Source organism: Lycium barbarum, chromosome 8 (assembly GCF_019175385.1).
Source record: "Lycium barbarum isolate Lr01 chromosome 8, ASM1917538v2, whole genome shotgun sequence".
Taxonomy (NCBI): domain Eukaryota; kingdom Viridiplantae; phylum Streptophyta; class Magnoliopsida; order Solanales; family Solanaceae; genus Lycium; species Lycium barbarum.
Window position 1 is genome coordinate 24,652,511 of NC_083344.1, and position 17,118 is coordinate 24,669,628.

The window sequence follows — 17,118 nt, forward strand, 5'->3', positions numbered from 1 at the left end:
CTGAGGTCAACCTGTTTTTCAACTCTTGGAAACTACGTTCACAAGCGTCATTCCATTGGAATTTAGCCGACTTCTAGGTTAACTTCGTCAATGGGGATAAAATGAATGAAAAGCCCTCTACAAACCTTCTATAATAGCCTGCTAAACCCAGAAAACTACGAACTTCTGTAGGCGTCCTAGGCCTTGGCCAAGTCTTCACTGCTTCAATTTTCTGAGTGTCGACTCGAATACCGTCATTGGAAATAACATGGCCCAGAAATGTCACAGAATTCAGCCAAAACTCGTATTTCGAAAATTTTGCATATAGCTCTCGGGCTCGAACAATACCAAGAACGATCCTCAAATGATCTGCATGTTCTGATTCCATGCGAGAATATACCAGAATATCATCAATAAAAACAATCACAAATAGATCCAAGAGAGGCCTGAATACGTTGTTCATCAAATTCATAAATACAGCCGGAGCATTAGTCAACCCGAATGACATCACTCGGAATTCATAGTTGCCATATCTCGTTCTGAAGGTCGTTTTAGGAATATCCGCTTCCCTAACTCTCACTTAATGGTAGCCCGACCTCAAATCTATTTTTGAAAACCACTTGGCACCTTGCAATTGATCGAATAAATCATCAATCCTTAGAAGTGGATATTTGTTCTTTATCGACACTTAGTTCAATTGCCTGTAGTCGATACACATTCGTAGAGATCCATCTTTCTTTCTCACAAACAAGACCGGTGCTCCCCACGGTGATGAACTGAGTCTAATGAATCCCTTCTCGAGCAAGTCTTTCAGCTGCGCCTTTAGCTCTTTTAATTCTGCCGGAGCCATTCGATAAGGAGGAATAGAAATAGGCTCTGTGTCCGGCAATACATCAATGGCGAAATCAATTTCCCTTTCTGGTGGAAGACCTGGGAGTTCATCTGGGAATACATCTGGAAATTCATTCACCACCGGAACTGACTGGAAAGTTGGCGGATTTGCCTCGGTGTCATGAACCCGAACTAGATGGTAAATATATCCTTTCGCTATCATCTTCCTTGCCTTAAGATAGGAAATAAGCCTACCCTTTGGGGATGCTGCATTACCCTTCCATTTAAGCACAGGCTCTCCCGAAAATTGAAATCGGACCACTTTCGTCCGGCAATCAACATTCGCATTACACGAAGCCAACCAATCCATACCCATGATTACGTCGAAATCTACCATCTCCAGCTCAATCAAATCAGCATGGGTCTGACGATCACATATCACAATGACACAATTTTTGTATACTTGTCTTGCTATTACGGGTTCACCAACCGGAGTGAGTACTTCAAAGGGTCTAATTGACTCGGGTTTCACCCCAATACAACCGGCAACATATGGAGTAACCTAAGAAAATGTAGAACTCGGATCTATCAACGCATACACATCACGGGAGAATATAGACAATATACCTGCGACTACATCCGGAGAGGACTCAAGATCCTGTCGTCCCGCTAAAGCGTATACACGGGGCTGAGTGGCACCTGAAGTAGATGCTGCCCCTCGGCCTCTACCTCAGCCTGCTGTCATCTAGGGAGTCTGCCCTGCCGGGCGTGTTGAGGAAGAACCGGCGGCTGAACCTGTGGGCTGAACCCCACCTCTACCATATCGTGAGGGATAATCTCGCATCAAATGCCCCGTCTGCCCACAAACATAACAACCATCAGTGTCCTGACGACACGACCCAGAGTGTAATTTGCGGCACCGACTATATCGTGGAACTGGGGGTCTCCCCTGACTATAATCACCCTCAAACTGGGAACCTGAAGCCCTCGAACTCTGACCCTGTCCCGAGCAAAAGGAGCGGTCAAATCTTTTATCTGGAAGTCTGGAAGGTGCACTAGTCGCTGATTGGCCTGAATGTCGGGAATAAGCCTGCCTCAATCCCCCTCTATAATCACTGCTTGTTCCCATAGAACTAGCCCTTTTGCTTTGTCTCCTATCACTGTCGCTATCACCCCTTTGTTGTTGTTGTTGCCCCTCTAAATTCTGAGCATTGGCCTGTATCCGGGAAATATCCATCCCGTCTTGCAAAGAAGCTGTCAAAAAATCTCTAAATAAATGTGGTCCCAAACCACTCACAAATCTATGTACCCGATCTCCCATGTCGGCCACCATGGTCGGAGCATATCTAGCCAAAGAATTGAACTGCATGCTATACTCCCGGGCACTCATGTTTCCTTGCCTCAAATTAGGAAATCTATCCGCTCTAGCTCGGATGACCTCGGGTGGCAAATAGTGGCGAATGAAAGCATCTATGAACTCTTGCAAAACCGGAGGAGGCGCATTCTCCCCTCTTGATAACACCCAATTGTTGTACCATAACACCGCCACATCCCGGAGTCTATAGGATGCCAACTCCACGGATTCGGTTTCGGAGGCATGGACAATCTTCAATGTCCTCAATATTTCATCGATAAAACCTTGTGGGTCTTCCTCCGGCTTTGACCCGAAGAACTTCGGAGGGTTTAGACTCATAAAATCACGGGCTTTAGTACTTGCTGCCCGGTCACTTGGACCCACATTTTGTCGTTGTGCTTGAGCGGCAACTAATTGTGTCAATAACTGGATGGCCTCGGTCATTTGTTGACCCGAAGCAATCGGCGGAGGAATTGGAGCTGGAGCTCCTCCTTGTTCTCCCACATTAGGCGGAGTAGAAGAAGTATTTGACAAGTCCTCGTTGTGCGATTCGCCTTCCTCTATATTCATCGGAGGCTCTCTTTCTACCCGCCTCTGTGTTGTAGGCTTGCTCTTCTGGGCGGCTGTAGCTTTTCCCTTTGGCGGCATTCTGAAATCATAACACACTATTAGAGAGGATAACATCTTATACACGGCTATATCGCACGATCTCATAGAAGAAAGATGGTCATTTTCCTAAATGCCCTGTAGCCCCTTGTTTATTGATGTGGGGCGCTACACACCATAAACAAGACTCTACTAGACACGGCTCGTAGACACTTCCTAGGACTGAACTGCTCTGATACCACTTTTGTCACGACCCAGCTAGGGGCCGTGACGGGTACCTGGGGCTAACCACCGACCACCGCTCGTGCCATCACTTATTAAGCTTATTTAGCGATCATTTATCCGATTCATGCTTAATTTATAATAAAATCCATTTTTCATTTAGAAACAAAATGCATTTATACATACAAGCCTTTAGGCTAGAAAAATAACGTACACACACACACACACACACACACACACACACACACATATATATATATATATATATAATGACCATGCCATGAAACCACACGACCCACGTTGAGTATCTACGAGCCTCTAAGAGATGACATCTACAACTGTACACAAAAGAATCATCATAGGCACCTCCAGGACAATGGAGGGCTTTCAGTCAGCTAGCAGCCTCTAAGAATCCGGAGCAAGATCTCCTCCCTGTCTACCTGTGGGCATGAACACAGCGCCCAAAGAGAAGGACGTCAGTACGAATATTGTACTGAGTATGTAAGGCAGGAATGAAATAAATAGCATAATAGAAGGATCGTGAGTCATGATACCAAGATATAACCTGCACAAGTGTCATAGGCAATCGTAATACTTCCATATTTCAAATTTTTCATATTCATAGTATAGATGTTAACACATCCCATACATCATCATCACGTACATCGTCATACACATCATCACATCATAAGATGTATCGTCACCCGCGTCCGGGTAACCCTCATATGCTGCCCACTAGTGGTGATCATGCCCGACCCTCGCGGCTCGGTGTAAACATAGCAGCCCGCGGTGACATGCCCACCCATATAGGCGCGGTGGAATCTTATCATCACAACATCAATCATAACACGTCCTTATTATACATCTCAAACCATAGCCTCATGTTATCATTTCTTAGTGTTCCATGTACCCCATAGTTATATTACAAGTTAGCATTATTCATAATCTTATTGTCATAACATACATTAACATTAAGAGCATTCATTAGGCTTTAAGACAACCATACTATGTTGAGGTGACGTAAGGTCGTGAACCCCCGAGCGTATTACGGACATTTATGAGTATCATGCCTCGCCTTGAAGGGAATAAAACATAAGGCGAGTGTTAACAATAATAACATCATTGGTATTGTAGGAACATCATGCCCCAATTTCTTGAGTCTCTAGACTCTAGCTCATTGTCATCCCTATCATGCTCATAGGGGATTTAATATGTAGAAGGACTTTTAAGCTTCATCTTATAGAAGGATTTGTGAAAAGCTTGAAGGATTCATGCCTTTTGAAAGAAGAGTTAAGCCTCACATACCTTTCTCGTTTAAGCGATCTAGCGTTCGCTTGTTCTCCTTCAATGTTACGCCTCTACCTTCAAAAGAGGATTCATACTAACATTAGTTAACCAACTATAAGAACGCACTACTACTTCTAGATAAAATTGGGCAGCACTTCCTTTGTTTATACTACTTTTCCCGTATTCCATATCAACTCCCAATCACCCACAATAACAATCATAACATAGCAAATCACAATTATCATTCATATACAATGGCCATGATCCACCATTTCTCTTCTTTTTTCCCCACATTTATGGTTCTGGGTTCGTTATCGTACTTTCTCATGTATCACACTTATCTCATGGTCTACATGTCATTTGTGACGTATTCGTACTCACAACACACTAACATTCATGTTTCCTTTCAACTACCATTCAGTCATGACACTATTCACTCTTGAATAACCCATTTACCATGCTTTTCTACAATTCGAGTATTTTAACCTTCCAATACCTGAAACAACATGAAATGGTCATGAAACTTACCTTGGATGATGGTTAAACAAGTCTTGAGTGGAGTTTCTCTTCTTAGCACCAAAGCCCTAGCTCACCTCCTTTGGTTTTCTTGAGGAAGATGAACTTTTCTTGAGTTTCACATACTTTGATTCATGGATTAAGTGTTGTTGATCTTGGTTTTCCTTTGATTCTCTTGAATTATTGTGGATGAAGTGCTTTGGAGTGTTCTAGAGAGTTCTTGAATTGGAAAGATGATAAATGAAATAAAATGAGCTTGGGGTCCCTTGTACTTAACTTAAAAATCTAATTTTTGTGAACAGTATTTGGGGTGTACAGTGGCTGTAAACCCAGTTTACGGGCCATATAGTGGTTTACGGTCCGTCCTTCATGGTTGTATTTAAGCATATCAGAAACAGAATGGTCTGCTGGGATCATGGTGGTTTACGGTCACGGTTTACGGGCCGTATTTCAATTTACGGTCCGTAAACTGAGTTGTATTTTACAATTTCAACATTTGACAAAAAGTTTAAATCTTGGAAGGTTGGAGGACGACAGCAGTTTACGGTCCGTAAACTACTTTACGGGCCGTCTTCCACTTTACGACCACTGGGCCGAAGTGAAAATTCTGCAACTTTTCACTGCACGTTCACGGGGAAATTTCCGAGGTGTAACAGATGTTCCATGAAATTACGGCACAATTGATGCCTTTTGAAGGGAAGTTTTGCTAATTTTGAAGCATGTCAGTGTCGTTTTGATGTGTTTTTGTGTATTTCAGGTCATTCGAGGTTGGAAGGACAAAAACAATAAAATTGCACAAGCTGGAACAAAAAGATGGAGAAGTAGGGATCGTCGTTTATTAAATTCACTTAGGAATAAGATGAATTTACTTGGCACATATTCATCGTTCTTCATATCCACTCTTTTATATTTGGGAAATCATAAAGAGAAATAGTCCTTCATTATTGGGAAATATTAGGGATAAAATTAGAGTTTAAGTGCATTCGTATAACAATCCATTAGAAGTATATCAAGACCAATACTGTCACGACCTGACTAGGGGCCGTGACGGGTACCCGGGGCTAACCACCGAGCACCGCTCATTCTGATACTTATCATACTCGTTAACCTTTCATTCATTAAATTCATACTCAAATCATAGAAAACTCATTTTTCATTTGGAAACATAATTACCTTTATATACATAAGCCCTTCGGCTATCAAAATAATACACACATACATATATACATATATACGCTTATCAAAGTCGTGAGACCATACTACCCACACATACGTATCTACGAGTCTCTACTAGAGTACTAGACATATGGACCGGACAGGACCCCGTCGTTTCCAAAACATACATGTACATAAAATAATAACTCAATGGCACCTCCGGAATAATGGAATGCTTTCAACACTCTTCTTATCGACTTCTACAAATCTGGGTCTCCTCCCTGCTTACCTGTGGGCATGAACACAGCGTCCAAAGGAAACGGACGTCAGTACGAATATTGTACTGAGTATGTAAGGCATGAATGAAATAAAAACATTAGAGGAATCATAGGGCATAAGATGTAGACATAACCTGCGTAACTTTTAAGGGGGGATACCTTTCATGCCTATATCATATATAATCACAGTACATGTATCATCATAGCGCATACCTCATCGTATCATATATATATCATAATACCGTATCTGCTCATACACATTAACGTTATCCGCATTCGGCCACGTAGTGGCACGACAATATCACATACATATTTATATCATATACATATTTATATCATATACATACCTGGCCAGCCAAAGCTTCAGGGTTACGCATACCTGGCCCTACCAAGGCTTCAGGGTTATATCTACTTGGCCCTACCAAGGCTTCAGGGTTATCTCTACCTGGCCATACCAAGGCTTCAGGGTTATCCGTACCCAACTGCAGAGGTGCACACGCGTTACATAAATATATACTTATTTATATATATATTCTACCCGGCCATATAAGCTCAAGGTTTCATAATATCCATATATAGGCACATATATACATAAAAGCCCATAAACTTATCATAACTTTTCATAGGGCATACATTTGGATTTAAAGACAATCTATAAGAATCGCATCGTATTCGTAGCATGAACTTCGTAATAATACCGCATAATAGACTTTATAATCCCTAACTTAGGCTCACCATTACCATCATCATATCTATGGCATATCTCCTACCTTAATCTCATATGGAACCTCTTATGAACATAGACTCATTACCTTTCGGAACAATTGTCATAGGACATGCATTAGAGCTTATAGACAATCTATAACAATGTCGGGGGTACATAAGGTCGAGAACCCCCAGATTCTTTTATGGAGCATTCATAAGCATTCTGCTTCACTTTGAAGGAATTAGCATATAAGGTGAGCGTATTCAATGAACAACATCAATGGATCATAATATGGATCATTAGCCTTGTAGAACCATAATATTATAGGTCTTAGAATATTTAGACTTAGACTCATCATCTTCATTATCACATTCGTAACATATCTATTATCTTATCCCATAAGAAGCTCTTTATCAACTTTAACTCATAGTTCCCGGAATGCATGAAAGTCATGGAGGAGTAGGGAAAATACTATCAATACTATCATAGGAATCACATAAGGATCATTAGCTTCGTAGGAATATTGTATCATGAGCTTTATGACTTCTAGACTTAGATTCATCATCGGTATTATCATGTTCGTAACGTATCTCTTTTCTTTATCTCATATAAATCTCTTTATACTCGTAGATTCATAGTTCCCGATATGTAGGAAAATCATAGAAAGATAGGAGGATTCATACCATAAGATTCATGCCTTATAAAGAAAGGACTAGCCTTACATACCTCTTTCGTTTAACAATTTCCATCGCTTGGTTGTTCCCCTTCAATGCTCACGTTTCTACCTTCAAGAGAATTCGCATTCACATTAGCTAATCGATTATATGAACGTGCTTACTAAGGCTAGTGAAAATTGGGTAGCGTTTCCTTTATTTATTCAAATTTTCTCATAGTACAAAGCAACTCCCAAACGTCAATAACAATATCCATAATATCATACTCAATAATCTTCATTCATCTACATTACCCTCATTTCACAATTCCACTTTAATTCATCCATATTCATGGTCATAGTATACTAGTATATTTCCTCACATATAATGCTTATCCCACATCCTTAACATCATCTATAGCATAATCATAATCACAACACATCAAGAATCATGACTCAATTCAAGCTATTACTCAAAATAATATTATTCCCACATTCATGACCCATTTTTCTATATTCTTCTACAATCCAAGTGTTTCAACTTTCAAATACCTTAAACAACATAGAAACACCATAAAACTTACCTTAGATGGTGTAGGAATGAACCTTGAGTGCAAACACTTCACTTGAGCAAAACCCTAGTTTCACCTTCACTTGGATTCTTTGTCTTGGATAAACTTTAATGGGTTTTCTTACACTTGATCCACTTGGTTGGATGTAGTTGATCACTAATATCCCTTGAATTCTTGTGGGAGAAGTGTAGAGAGATGTTTTAGAGAGAAGGAGAGTGAAGGGAAAATGAAATGAAATGAACTTGGATCCCTTTATTAATACACAAAATCTGACCCGTCACGGATATACGGACCAACATACGGTCCGTATCTTTTATACGGACCGTATGTCTGGCCGTATGTTTGGTCCAGTGAGGGTTGCCCATCTTGCCTAAATATACGACCTAACATACGGCCAGTATAATTTATACGGCCAGTATGTTGGGCCGTATAATGCCCAGTTGTTCTGATTTTGTTCTCGTCGACTCGTTTGATCTCCAACAATCTACAGGATGTTATAACTCATTAACAATCTACGGGACGTTATAACGTTTCTCCCAAGCATCATTAAATCATCATTAACTCGTTACTCATAAATCCTTCTCAATACATAATGCATACCTTGTCTTTCTTGGCAAACTTTCTCCTCTTACTTCGAATGTCTTTGAAATCCCCTTTAGAATCATCAATTGTTATTTCTTACTTAACAAAACGTCTTATACGTCGCGCCCTTCGTCAGTCTATTCACTGTGCATGAACGGAAAATTTTTCGAGGTGTAACAAATACCCATAGCATACACTTCATCTAAAGGGAGACACAACCTTGATTTCTTTAATCCATTTATTGCAATCAAATGCAATTTAGTTAGTGAACAAACAATCCTTTACAACCTTAACGCAATACGAAATTAGACCACAAGAAAGTACTTAACTAATTTAGTCACCTTTTCACACCCTATTCCCTGTGGGATTTGACCCCAACCTAGTTGGGTTACTATATTTGACATTGTATGCTTTGCACCATTTAATAGGTGTAATTTGAGCGTATCAAATTTTGGCGTCGTTGTCGGGGAATACGATTTTGGAATTACTAAATAGTTTGTGCTTTACTTAAAGTCTTTTTTGTATTCAATCACACCTTGTTTGCTTTTTAGTGTGAACCAGGTGATCATGAACAATAGAGGAGGATGTGGAGCAGCTGGTAATAGGGGTTTGCAAGTGCAAGACCCACCAGTAAAGGTGGAGGTTGAGAATGTCTTTGCGGATATGCTAGACGGGGTGGAATATGCATCTGCTATTGTTCCACCTAGGGTGAATGCCGCAAACTGCCAGATTGTCTCCACTATCGACCAACTGCTCAAACTTGAGGAATATTTTCAGAACTCTACCGATGATGACCCTCATCAACACTTGAATAATTTTGTGGGTGTGTGCGCACAGCACATGCAGAATGTTGTTCCTAATGATGCAATTCGTCTAAGGGTTTTCAAATATTCTTTAGCCGGTGAAGCAAGAGTTTGGTTTGAAAAGCTGCCTCACAACGCTATTCATACGTGGGAAGAGCTGGATGCTGTCTTTCTGAAGAAGTGGTTTTCGCTGAGCAAGACAGCTGAAATTCTTGATAAGATTTATGATTTCAAACAGCTTTCGGGGGAGCAACTATATGAAGCATAGGAGAGATTCAAGGAGTATTTGCGAAAGTCTCAAAATCATGGTTTCCCAGACCATATATTGATGGAGAAGTTCTATAGAGGGTTGGATCCATTGACACAAGCAGTGGAGAATAATGCAGTTGGTAGGTGTTTCATGGATAAGACATACCCCCGAATCACTCAGTTGCTTGATAAGCTTACTACTTACAATCAAGCATGGCATTCAGGTGGTAATGACAGTGTAGCCTATGGAGCTCCAATGATCCATAATATTATGAAAGAGAATCAAGAGACTTAGCAGACTACAGCTCAGCTTGCAACCAATATTTCTTTGCTGACAAAGAGATTTGATGACAAAGAAGCGAAGAAAGTGAATGTTGTTGAAGAAGTTCCAGGAATACCCAAGGGCATGTACCAAGTTCAAGAGGGTCCATATCAAGAGGGGCCTCCTATGCAGTTTAAAGATGCTAATTATGTGAATAACTCTCAATGGGGTTACCAAAGGCAGAACTACTAAGGAGGCTATCAGAATCAAACTTAGAATGAATGGAGACCTCAACATGGACAAGGTAATTACAATAACAACTATGGTGGCTTGAACTAGGGAAACTACAACAACAACAGTAATTTTGGAAATAGGAGTTCCAATCCCTATATTCCACCAAAAGGTTAGTCGAATCAGCAAGGAAGGTCTAAGTTGCAAAGCATGCTTGAGAAGGTGCTAGCCAACCAAGACAAAGCTGATAAGAGTTTGAAGGGGCTGACTGAAACTGCGGGATCTCACACATCTTCCATTCAGAAGCTCGAGTCGCAGATGTGAGATATTTCCAGAGAACAACGCCCTCCATAGAAGGGAGGACTTCATAGTGACACTATTTCAAATTCGAAAAGTAATTGAGGTAACTCTTATGAGAGGTGTACTGCTATTAGCACTCGGAGTGGGAAACTACTTCAAAGTACAGAGAAGAAGGTGATTAATGTCGAGCCGGTTTTTGAAGAACCAAAGGCACAATCTGATGTGCCAACTATTGTTGAAGAGGTCCAGACAGAGATTCCTATTGTTAAGCAGGTTGCTGATACTCCGGAAAGTTCGAAAAGGCATGAAAGCAGTAAGGACACAAGCAAAGAAAGGGTTAAAGAGGCTATTTGCCCTTTGACCCAACTATTTAAATCTACACCTCCCTTTCTATAGAGGTTGGTGAAGAAGACTAAGGATGCTAAGTGTCAGAGGTTCTATGATCAGCTGAAGCAGCTATCGATGAATATCCCATTTCTTGATGCTTTCCAAGAGATGTCGGGTTTTGAAAAATATTTGAAGGAGCTGTTGACGAAGAGGAGATCGATTTAGCATGACACTGTGAGTATGACTCATCGTGTTCGTTCTATCATATCGACAACCAGGGTTCAGAAGAAATAGGATCCAGGGGCCTTTACTATTCCATATTTTGTTGGCCACTGTGATTTTGCTCGTGCTCTATGTGATAATGGGGCTAGTATTACCAAATTTTGCTTGATATCCATAAGCAATCGGGGTTCGGAATGCCTAGGCCCACTACCATATGACTGCAGATGGCTGATAGATCTATAAAGAAGCCAATTGGGGTTGTTGATGATGTGCTTGTTTAAGTTGGTGAATTGCTTCTACCGGCAGATTTTGTGATTCTTGATTGTGCTGTTGATAGAGATATTCCTATTATTCTGGGGAGACCTTTCCTTACCACGGGAAGGGCTCTCATGGATTCAGAGAAGAACGAGATCAAATTCCAAGTTAATGATAAAGAGGTAACCTTTCAGTCCAGCAAAGGAATGAAACTACCGAGTGCTTATAAAAGCATTTCGATTATTGATGCCATTAATGTGATAGACTAGGCCGTTGAATTTAAAACAGAAGAAGAATGTTTGGGTGAGGCTCTAGCAGCCATATTGGTGAACTTTGATACTGATGATAAGGAAGGTTACGTGGAGACTGTTAACTCTCTTGTGGGGGTTGGGTTCCTACTCTTACCAACCAAAGAAGCTGGATCTTAATCTTAAAAATAGAACGACTCCTCTTGTCACGACCCGTCTAGAGGGGCCGCGACGAGCGCCCAGTGCTAGCCCACCCGGGCACCCCTTGGCTTGCACTTACACTTTCATCTAGGTGAGCCACATAATTAAACATGCATTTTTATTCATCAATCGTACTGGTCCCATTGGACAACAATGCCTTTATATCATCATTGGCATCTATACCACGTCAATGTACATGAGCCGACAAGGCTAACAAAAGATATACAAAATATAGGCCGGAAAGGCCACACATACCCTACCACAAACACATGTCTACGAGCCTCTAAGGAGAGTATAACATATCACCCAAGCGGGACAGGACCCCGCTATGCCCATAATTATATACACAAATGAATAAGTACCCAAAAGCTATAGCTCCGAATGAAATGGAGCTCTGCTATGTAGTCCCTGAGAATGTAGCTATGGGTCAATCCTGTCTCTCTGTACACCTGTGGGCATGACGCAGCGTCCACAAACAAAAGGGATGTCAGTACGAAGAATGTACTGAGTATGTAAAGCATGATCAATATCAATGTAGAAGCATAATAAGCAACATGAAAGATAGCACGGGATGGGAGATCGTAATATCATTGTCATAAGCACTTACTTGCCTTTCATAGGAATTTTTCGTTTCTAATGTGTATTTGTGTACATATATCCATATCCGTACCCATAATCGTATCCGTTCCATATTTGTACTCGTATTCGTATACATACTCGTGTCTATGTCATATACACAATCATATCATATACATAGCATTTACATAGCATACCCGTCCATGCAGGATCGGTGTTTCATACATAATTGGCCAACCAAGGCTCAAGGTTACACATACCTGGCCCTACCAAGGCGTCAGGGTTACATCTACCTAGCCCTACCAAGGCGTCAGGGTTATCCGTACCATCTATAGAGGTGTGCGCGCATTACATAATCATATGCATATTTATTTACATATCCTACCCGGCCTCATAAGCTCGGGGTTCCATAATAGTCATACATAGATACATATACATAATAGCTCATAAGCATCTTTACTATCATAATTACTATCATCGTCGTCATCGTTATCGTCATCGCTATTACTACTATAGTCGTCTTCCATATCATTGTCACTATTATCGTCGTTCATCACATCTATCTTTATAGGCTTACTCGTCATACGAGGAACTTAGTACAATCGTAGCGTATCAAGAATCGTGAGCTTACAAGCTCGGAAGATCAAATCATTTAAAAGATATCATAGTCTTATAGAAGATTTAGACATTTGGCCAAAGAACCATGTCTTATGAAAGAAGGGTTAGCCTTACATACCTTTCCGTTCAACTATTCTACACTTGTGCGTTCTCCTCCGAAGCTCACGTCTCTACCTTCATTAAAGTCATACTATCATTAGAATCGATAGCTAGCACACATGACAAAAACTAGAGAAAATTGGGCAACGTCTCCTCTATTTATACGACATTCCTCTATAGCGTATATCAACTCCCAAACATCAATAATACATTCACAATACTATAGCGATAGTCATTATTCATCCACATTATCCATATTCTAGACTTACTTTCAACCATCCATATCCATGGCCATAACACACGACAACGTCCATTCACATATATTGCTCATCTTATGTTCTCAACATCATTTATAACATATTTACATCCCAACACATCAAGAATCATAACTCAATTCAAGATATTTCTCAAAATGGCACTTTTCCACATTCATGACCCATTTTTCTATACCCTTCTACAATCCAAGTATCTCAACTCTCAATTACCTTAAACAACATAGAAATACCATAAATCTTACCTTAGATGTTATACCATAAATCTCCACTTGAGCAAAAACCCTAGTTCATCTCCATTGGGATTTCTTGGCTTGAATGATCTTCAATGGGTTTTCTTACACTTGATTCACTTGGTTTATGTTGTTGATCACTAATAATCCTTGAATTGTTATGGAATAAATGTAGAGAGATGTTTTAGAGAGAAGGGGTGTGGACATGAAATGAATTAATGAGCTTGAGCCTCTTTTTTAATGACTTAAAATCTGATTTGAAATGAACAGTAGTCGAAAGTGCACAGTGGTCGTAAACTCAGTTTACGGTCCGTATTCCAGTTTACGGGCCGTATTTCGTGGACGTATTTAATCATAACAAAACCAAACCGTATTTCAGTTTACGGTCCGTATTTCAAGTCGCCTTTAAGCATTCAAGCATTTGACACAAAGTTGAAGTTTTGGAAGTTGAAATACGACAAGGCAGTTTACGGGCCATATACCACTTTACGGTCCGTATTTCATTTTACGATCAACTGGCCAAAGTGCAAATCTGCAACTTTCCACATTTTTAGAACCTGTAGTTAGTCATTATGGAGCATAACCTATCTCTTATTGCAATTGCCTTTGGAATCTTACTTAGGGTCGTCAAACATCGTTCCCTTCTTATTAAAACATCGTATGCGCTATGCCCTTTGTTAGCCTATCCACTGTACGTTCGTAGGGAAATTTTCGAGGTGTAACATTCTTCCCCCCTTTTGGAACATTCGTCCTCGAATGTTAAACACTCGGGATCCTGCAAAAATTTCGCCAGAGTTTCCCTTGTAATTTGGCACTACCCACTTGTCACAACAAACCATAATATCATCGCCTCATAGGGCTACGTCACAATATCAACATATCTATGGCCACACACGACCGAAAGCATGAAAAGGAAATCATACATACCTTATGATCTTGAGATCTCGTCTTGGATCTCTCCCAAGGGCTAAAATAAATGCGGGTATCTGGATCGCATACTTTCTTCCGCTTCCCATGTCATTTCTTCTCGTTTACTGCTTCTCCATAAAACCTTAACTGAGGCCACTTCCTTGTTTCTAAGCCTCCGTACTTGCCTATCTAGTATGGCAAAGGGCACTTCTTCATAAGTCAACTTTTTTGTCACTTGCACATTGCTTATTGTCATGATCTTAGTAGGATCTCCAACACATTTTCGAAGCATTGAAACATGGAAAACTGGGTGAACTGACTCCAAATCCGGAGGTAGATCTAATTCGTAGGCCACTTTGCCCACTTTGCGCACGATCTCATAAGGCCCAACGTATCGGGGACTAAGCTTCCCCTTCTTGCCAAATCTCATTACACCCTTCATCGGTGACACTTTCAAGAATACACAATCTTTTACTTGGAACTCTAAGTCTCTTCGACGATTATCCGCATAGGACTTTTGACGACTTTAGGCTGCTAACAATCGATCTTGTATGAGCTTGACTTTCTCTATAGCTTGCTGGACCAAGTCTGGCCCTATCAACTTAGTCTCTCCTGGTTCAAACCACCCAATTGGGGATCTACACTTTCACCCATATAAAGCCTCATATGGTTCCATTTGGATGCTAGAATGATAGCTATTATAGTAAGCAAATTCAATGAGCGGCAAATGGTCATCCCAATTATCTCCAAAATCTAGCATACATGCCCGTAACATATCTTCAAGAGTCTGAATGGTGCGTTCAGCTTACCCATCGGTCTGTGGGTGAAATGCCGTGCTAAAGCTCACTTGGGTCCCTAAACCCTCTTGGAAAGACTTCCAAAAATTTGCTGTAAACTGAGTCCCTCTATCAGAGATGATAGATATTGGAACACCATGGAGTCTCACTACATCTTTAACATAAAGCCTCGCATAATCCTCTGCCACATAGGTCGTTCTGACCGGTAAGAAATGAGCTGACTTTGTGAGCCTATCTACAATCAACCATATAGAATCATACTTACGTCGAGAACGGGGTAAGCCTGCAATGAAGTCCATGTTAATTACTTCCCACTTCCAAGTTGGAATTTATATGGCTTGCAACAATCCACCCGGCTTTTGGTGCTCGATTTTCACTAGCTGACAGTTGGGACATTGAGCTACGAATTCCGCTATATCTTTCTTCATTCCATTCCACCAATATATAGACTTAAGATCATGATACATTTTCGTCGCACCGGGGTGAACAGAATAACGGGAACAATGAGCTTCTCTCAATATTTGGTGGCGTAAACCTTCCACATTGGGAACGCATAATCTGCCTCAACATCGGAGAACTCCGTCTCCTGAAAGCTCAAACGATGACTCCTCTTTCTGAGGGAATGTATCTCTGTAATGCATTATCATAGGATCTTCGTATTGTCGCCTCTTCACTTCTGCTACTAGCGACAAGACTGTTGAATTCTGAATTGTAGTGCCCTTGCTACCTGAGTCCACTACTCGAACTCCTAGACTAGCTAGTTGCTGGAGCTCATGAACCATTTCTCTTTTCTCTTGTCGTATATCACACAAACTTCCCATAGATCTGCGGCTAAGGGCATCATCCACAACATTTGCCTTTCCGGGGTGATACATGATATCGACATCGTAGTCTTTTAGCAACTCCAACCATCGTCGTAGCCACAAATTCAACTCTTTCTGCTTGAAGATATACTGAAGACTCTTATGATCTGTATAAATTTCCACATGAACAGCATATAAATAATGTCTCCATATCTTTAATGCATGAACCACTGCGGCTAATTCTAGATCATGGGTTGGGTAATTCTTCTCATGTTTTCGTAACTGCCTTGAAGCATACGCAATCACCTTACCATGTTGCATTAATACACAGCCTAGCCCAACACCTGAAGCATCGCAATAAACAACATACCCTTCCGATCCCTCTGGAAGTGTCAAGACTGGGGCAGAAGTCAATCTATCTTTCAACTCTTGGAAACTACGTTCACAAGCATCTGTCCATTGAATCTTTGTTGATTTCTGGGTCAACTTTGTGAGTGGTGCAGAAATAGAAGAAAAACTCTCAACGAATCTCCTGTAATAACCTGCTAAGCCTAGAAAGCTACGAACCTCCGTAGGAGTTGTGGGCCTTGGCCAAGTCTTCACGGCCTCAATCTTTTGACCATCTACCCGAATACCATCAGCTGCAACAATGTGCCCCAGAAACGTCACTGAATTCAACCAAAACTCACACTTTGAGAATTTTGTAAACAACTCTCGAGTTCGGAGAACTCCAAGGACAGTAAGCAAATGATCTGCATGTTCTGCCTCGGATCTAGAATATACCAAGATATCATCGATGAATACAATCACAAACAGATCTAGGAAGGGCCTGAACACATCATCATCAAATCCATAAACACTGCCGGTGCATTAGTTATCCCAAATGACATTACCCGGAACTCAAAATGACCATATCTTGTTCTAAAGGCTGTCTTAGGGATATCTTTCTCCCTAACTCTCACTTGATGATACC

General features: G+C 40.8%; 1 non-coding gene across 1 annotated transcript; it reads right to left on the minus strand.

Annotated features, from left to right (window-relative positions):
* Positions 1 to 9,749: 9,749 nt before the first annotated feature.
* Positions 9,750 to 9,855, minus strand: LOC132608456 (small nucleolar RNA R71). The gene has a single exon (XR_009570375.1). It is a non-coding gene; the product is annotated as a small nucleolar RNA R71 (small nucleolar RNA).
* Positions 9,856 to 17,118: the final 7,263 nt, after the last annotated feature.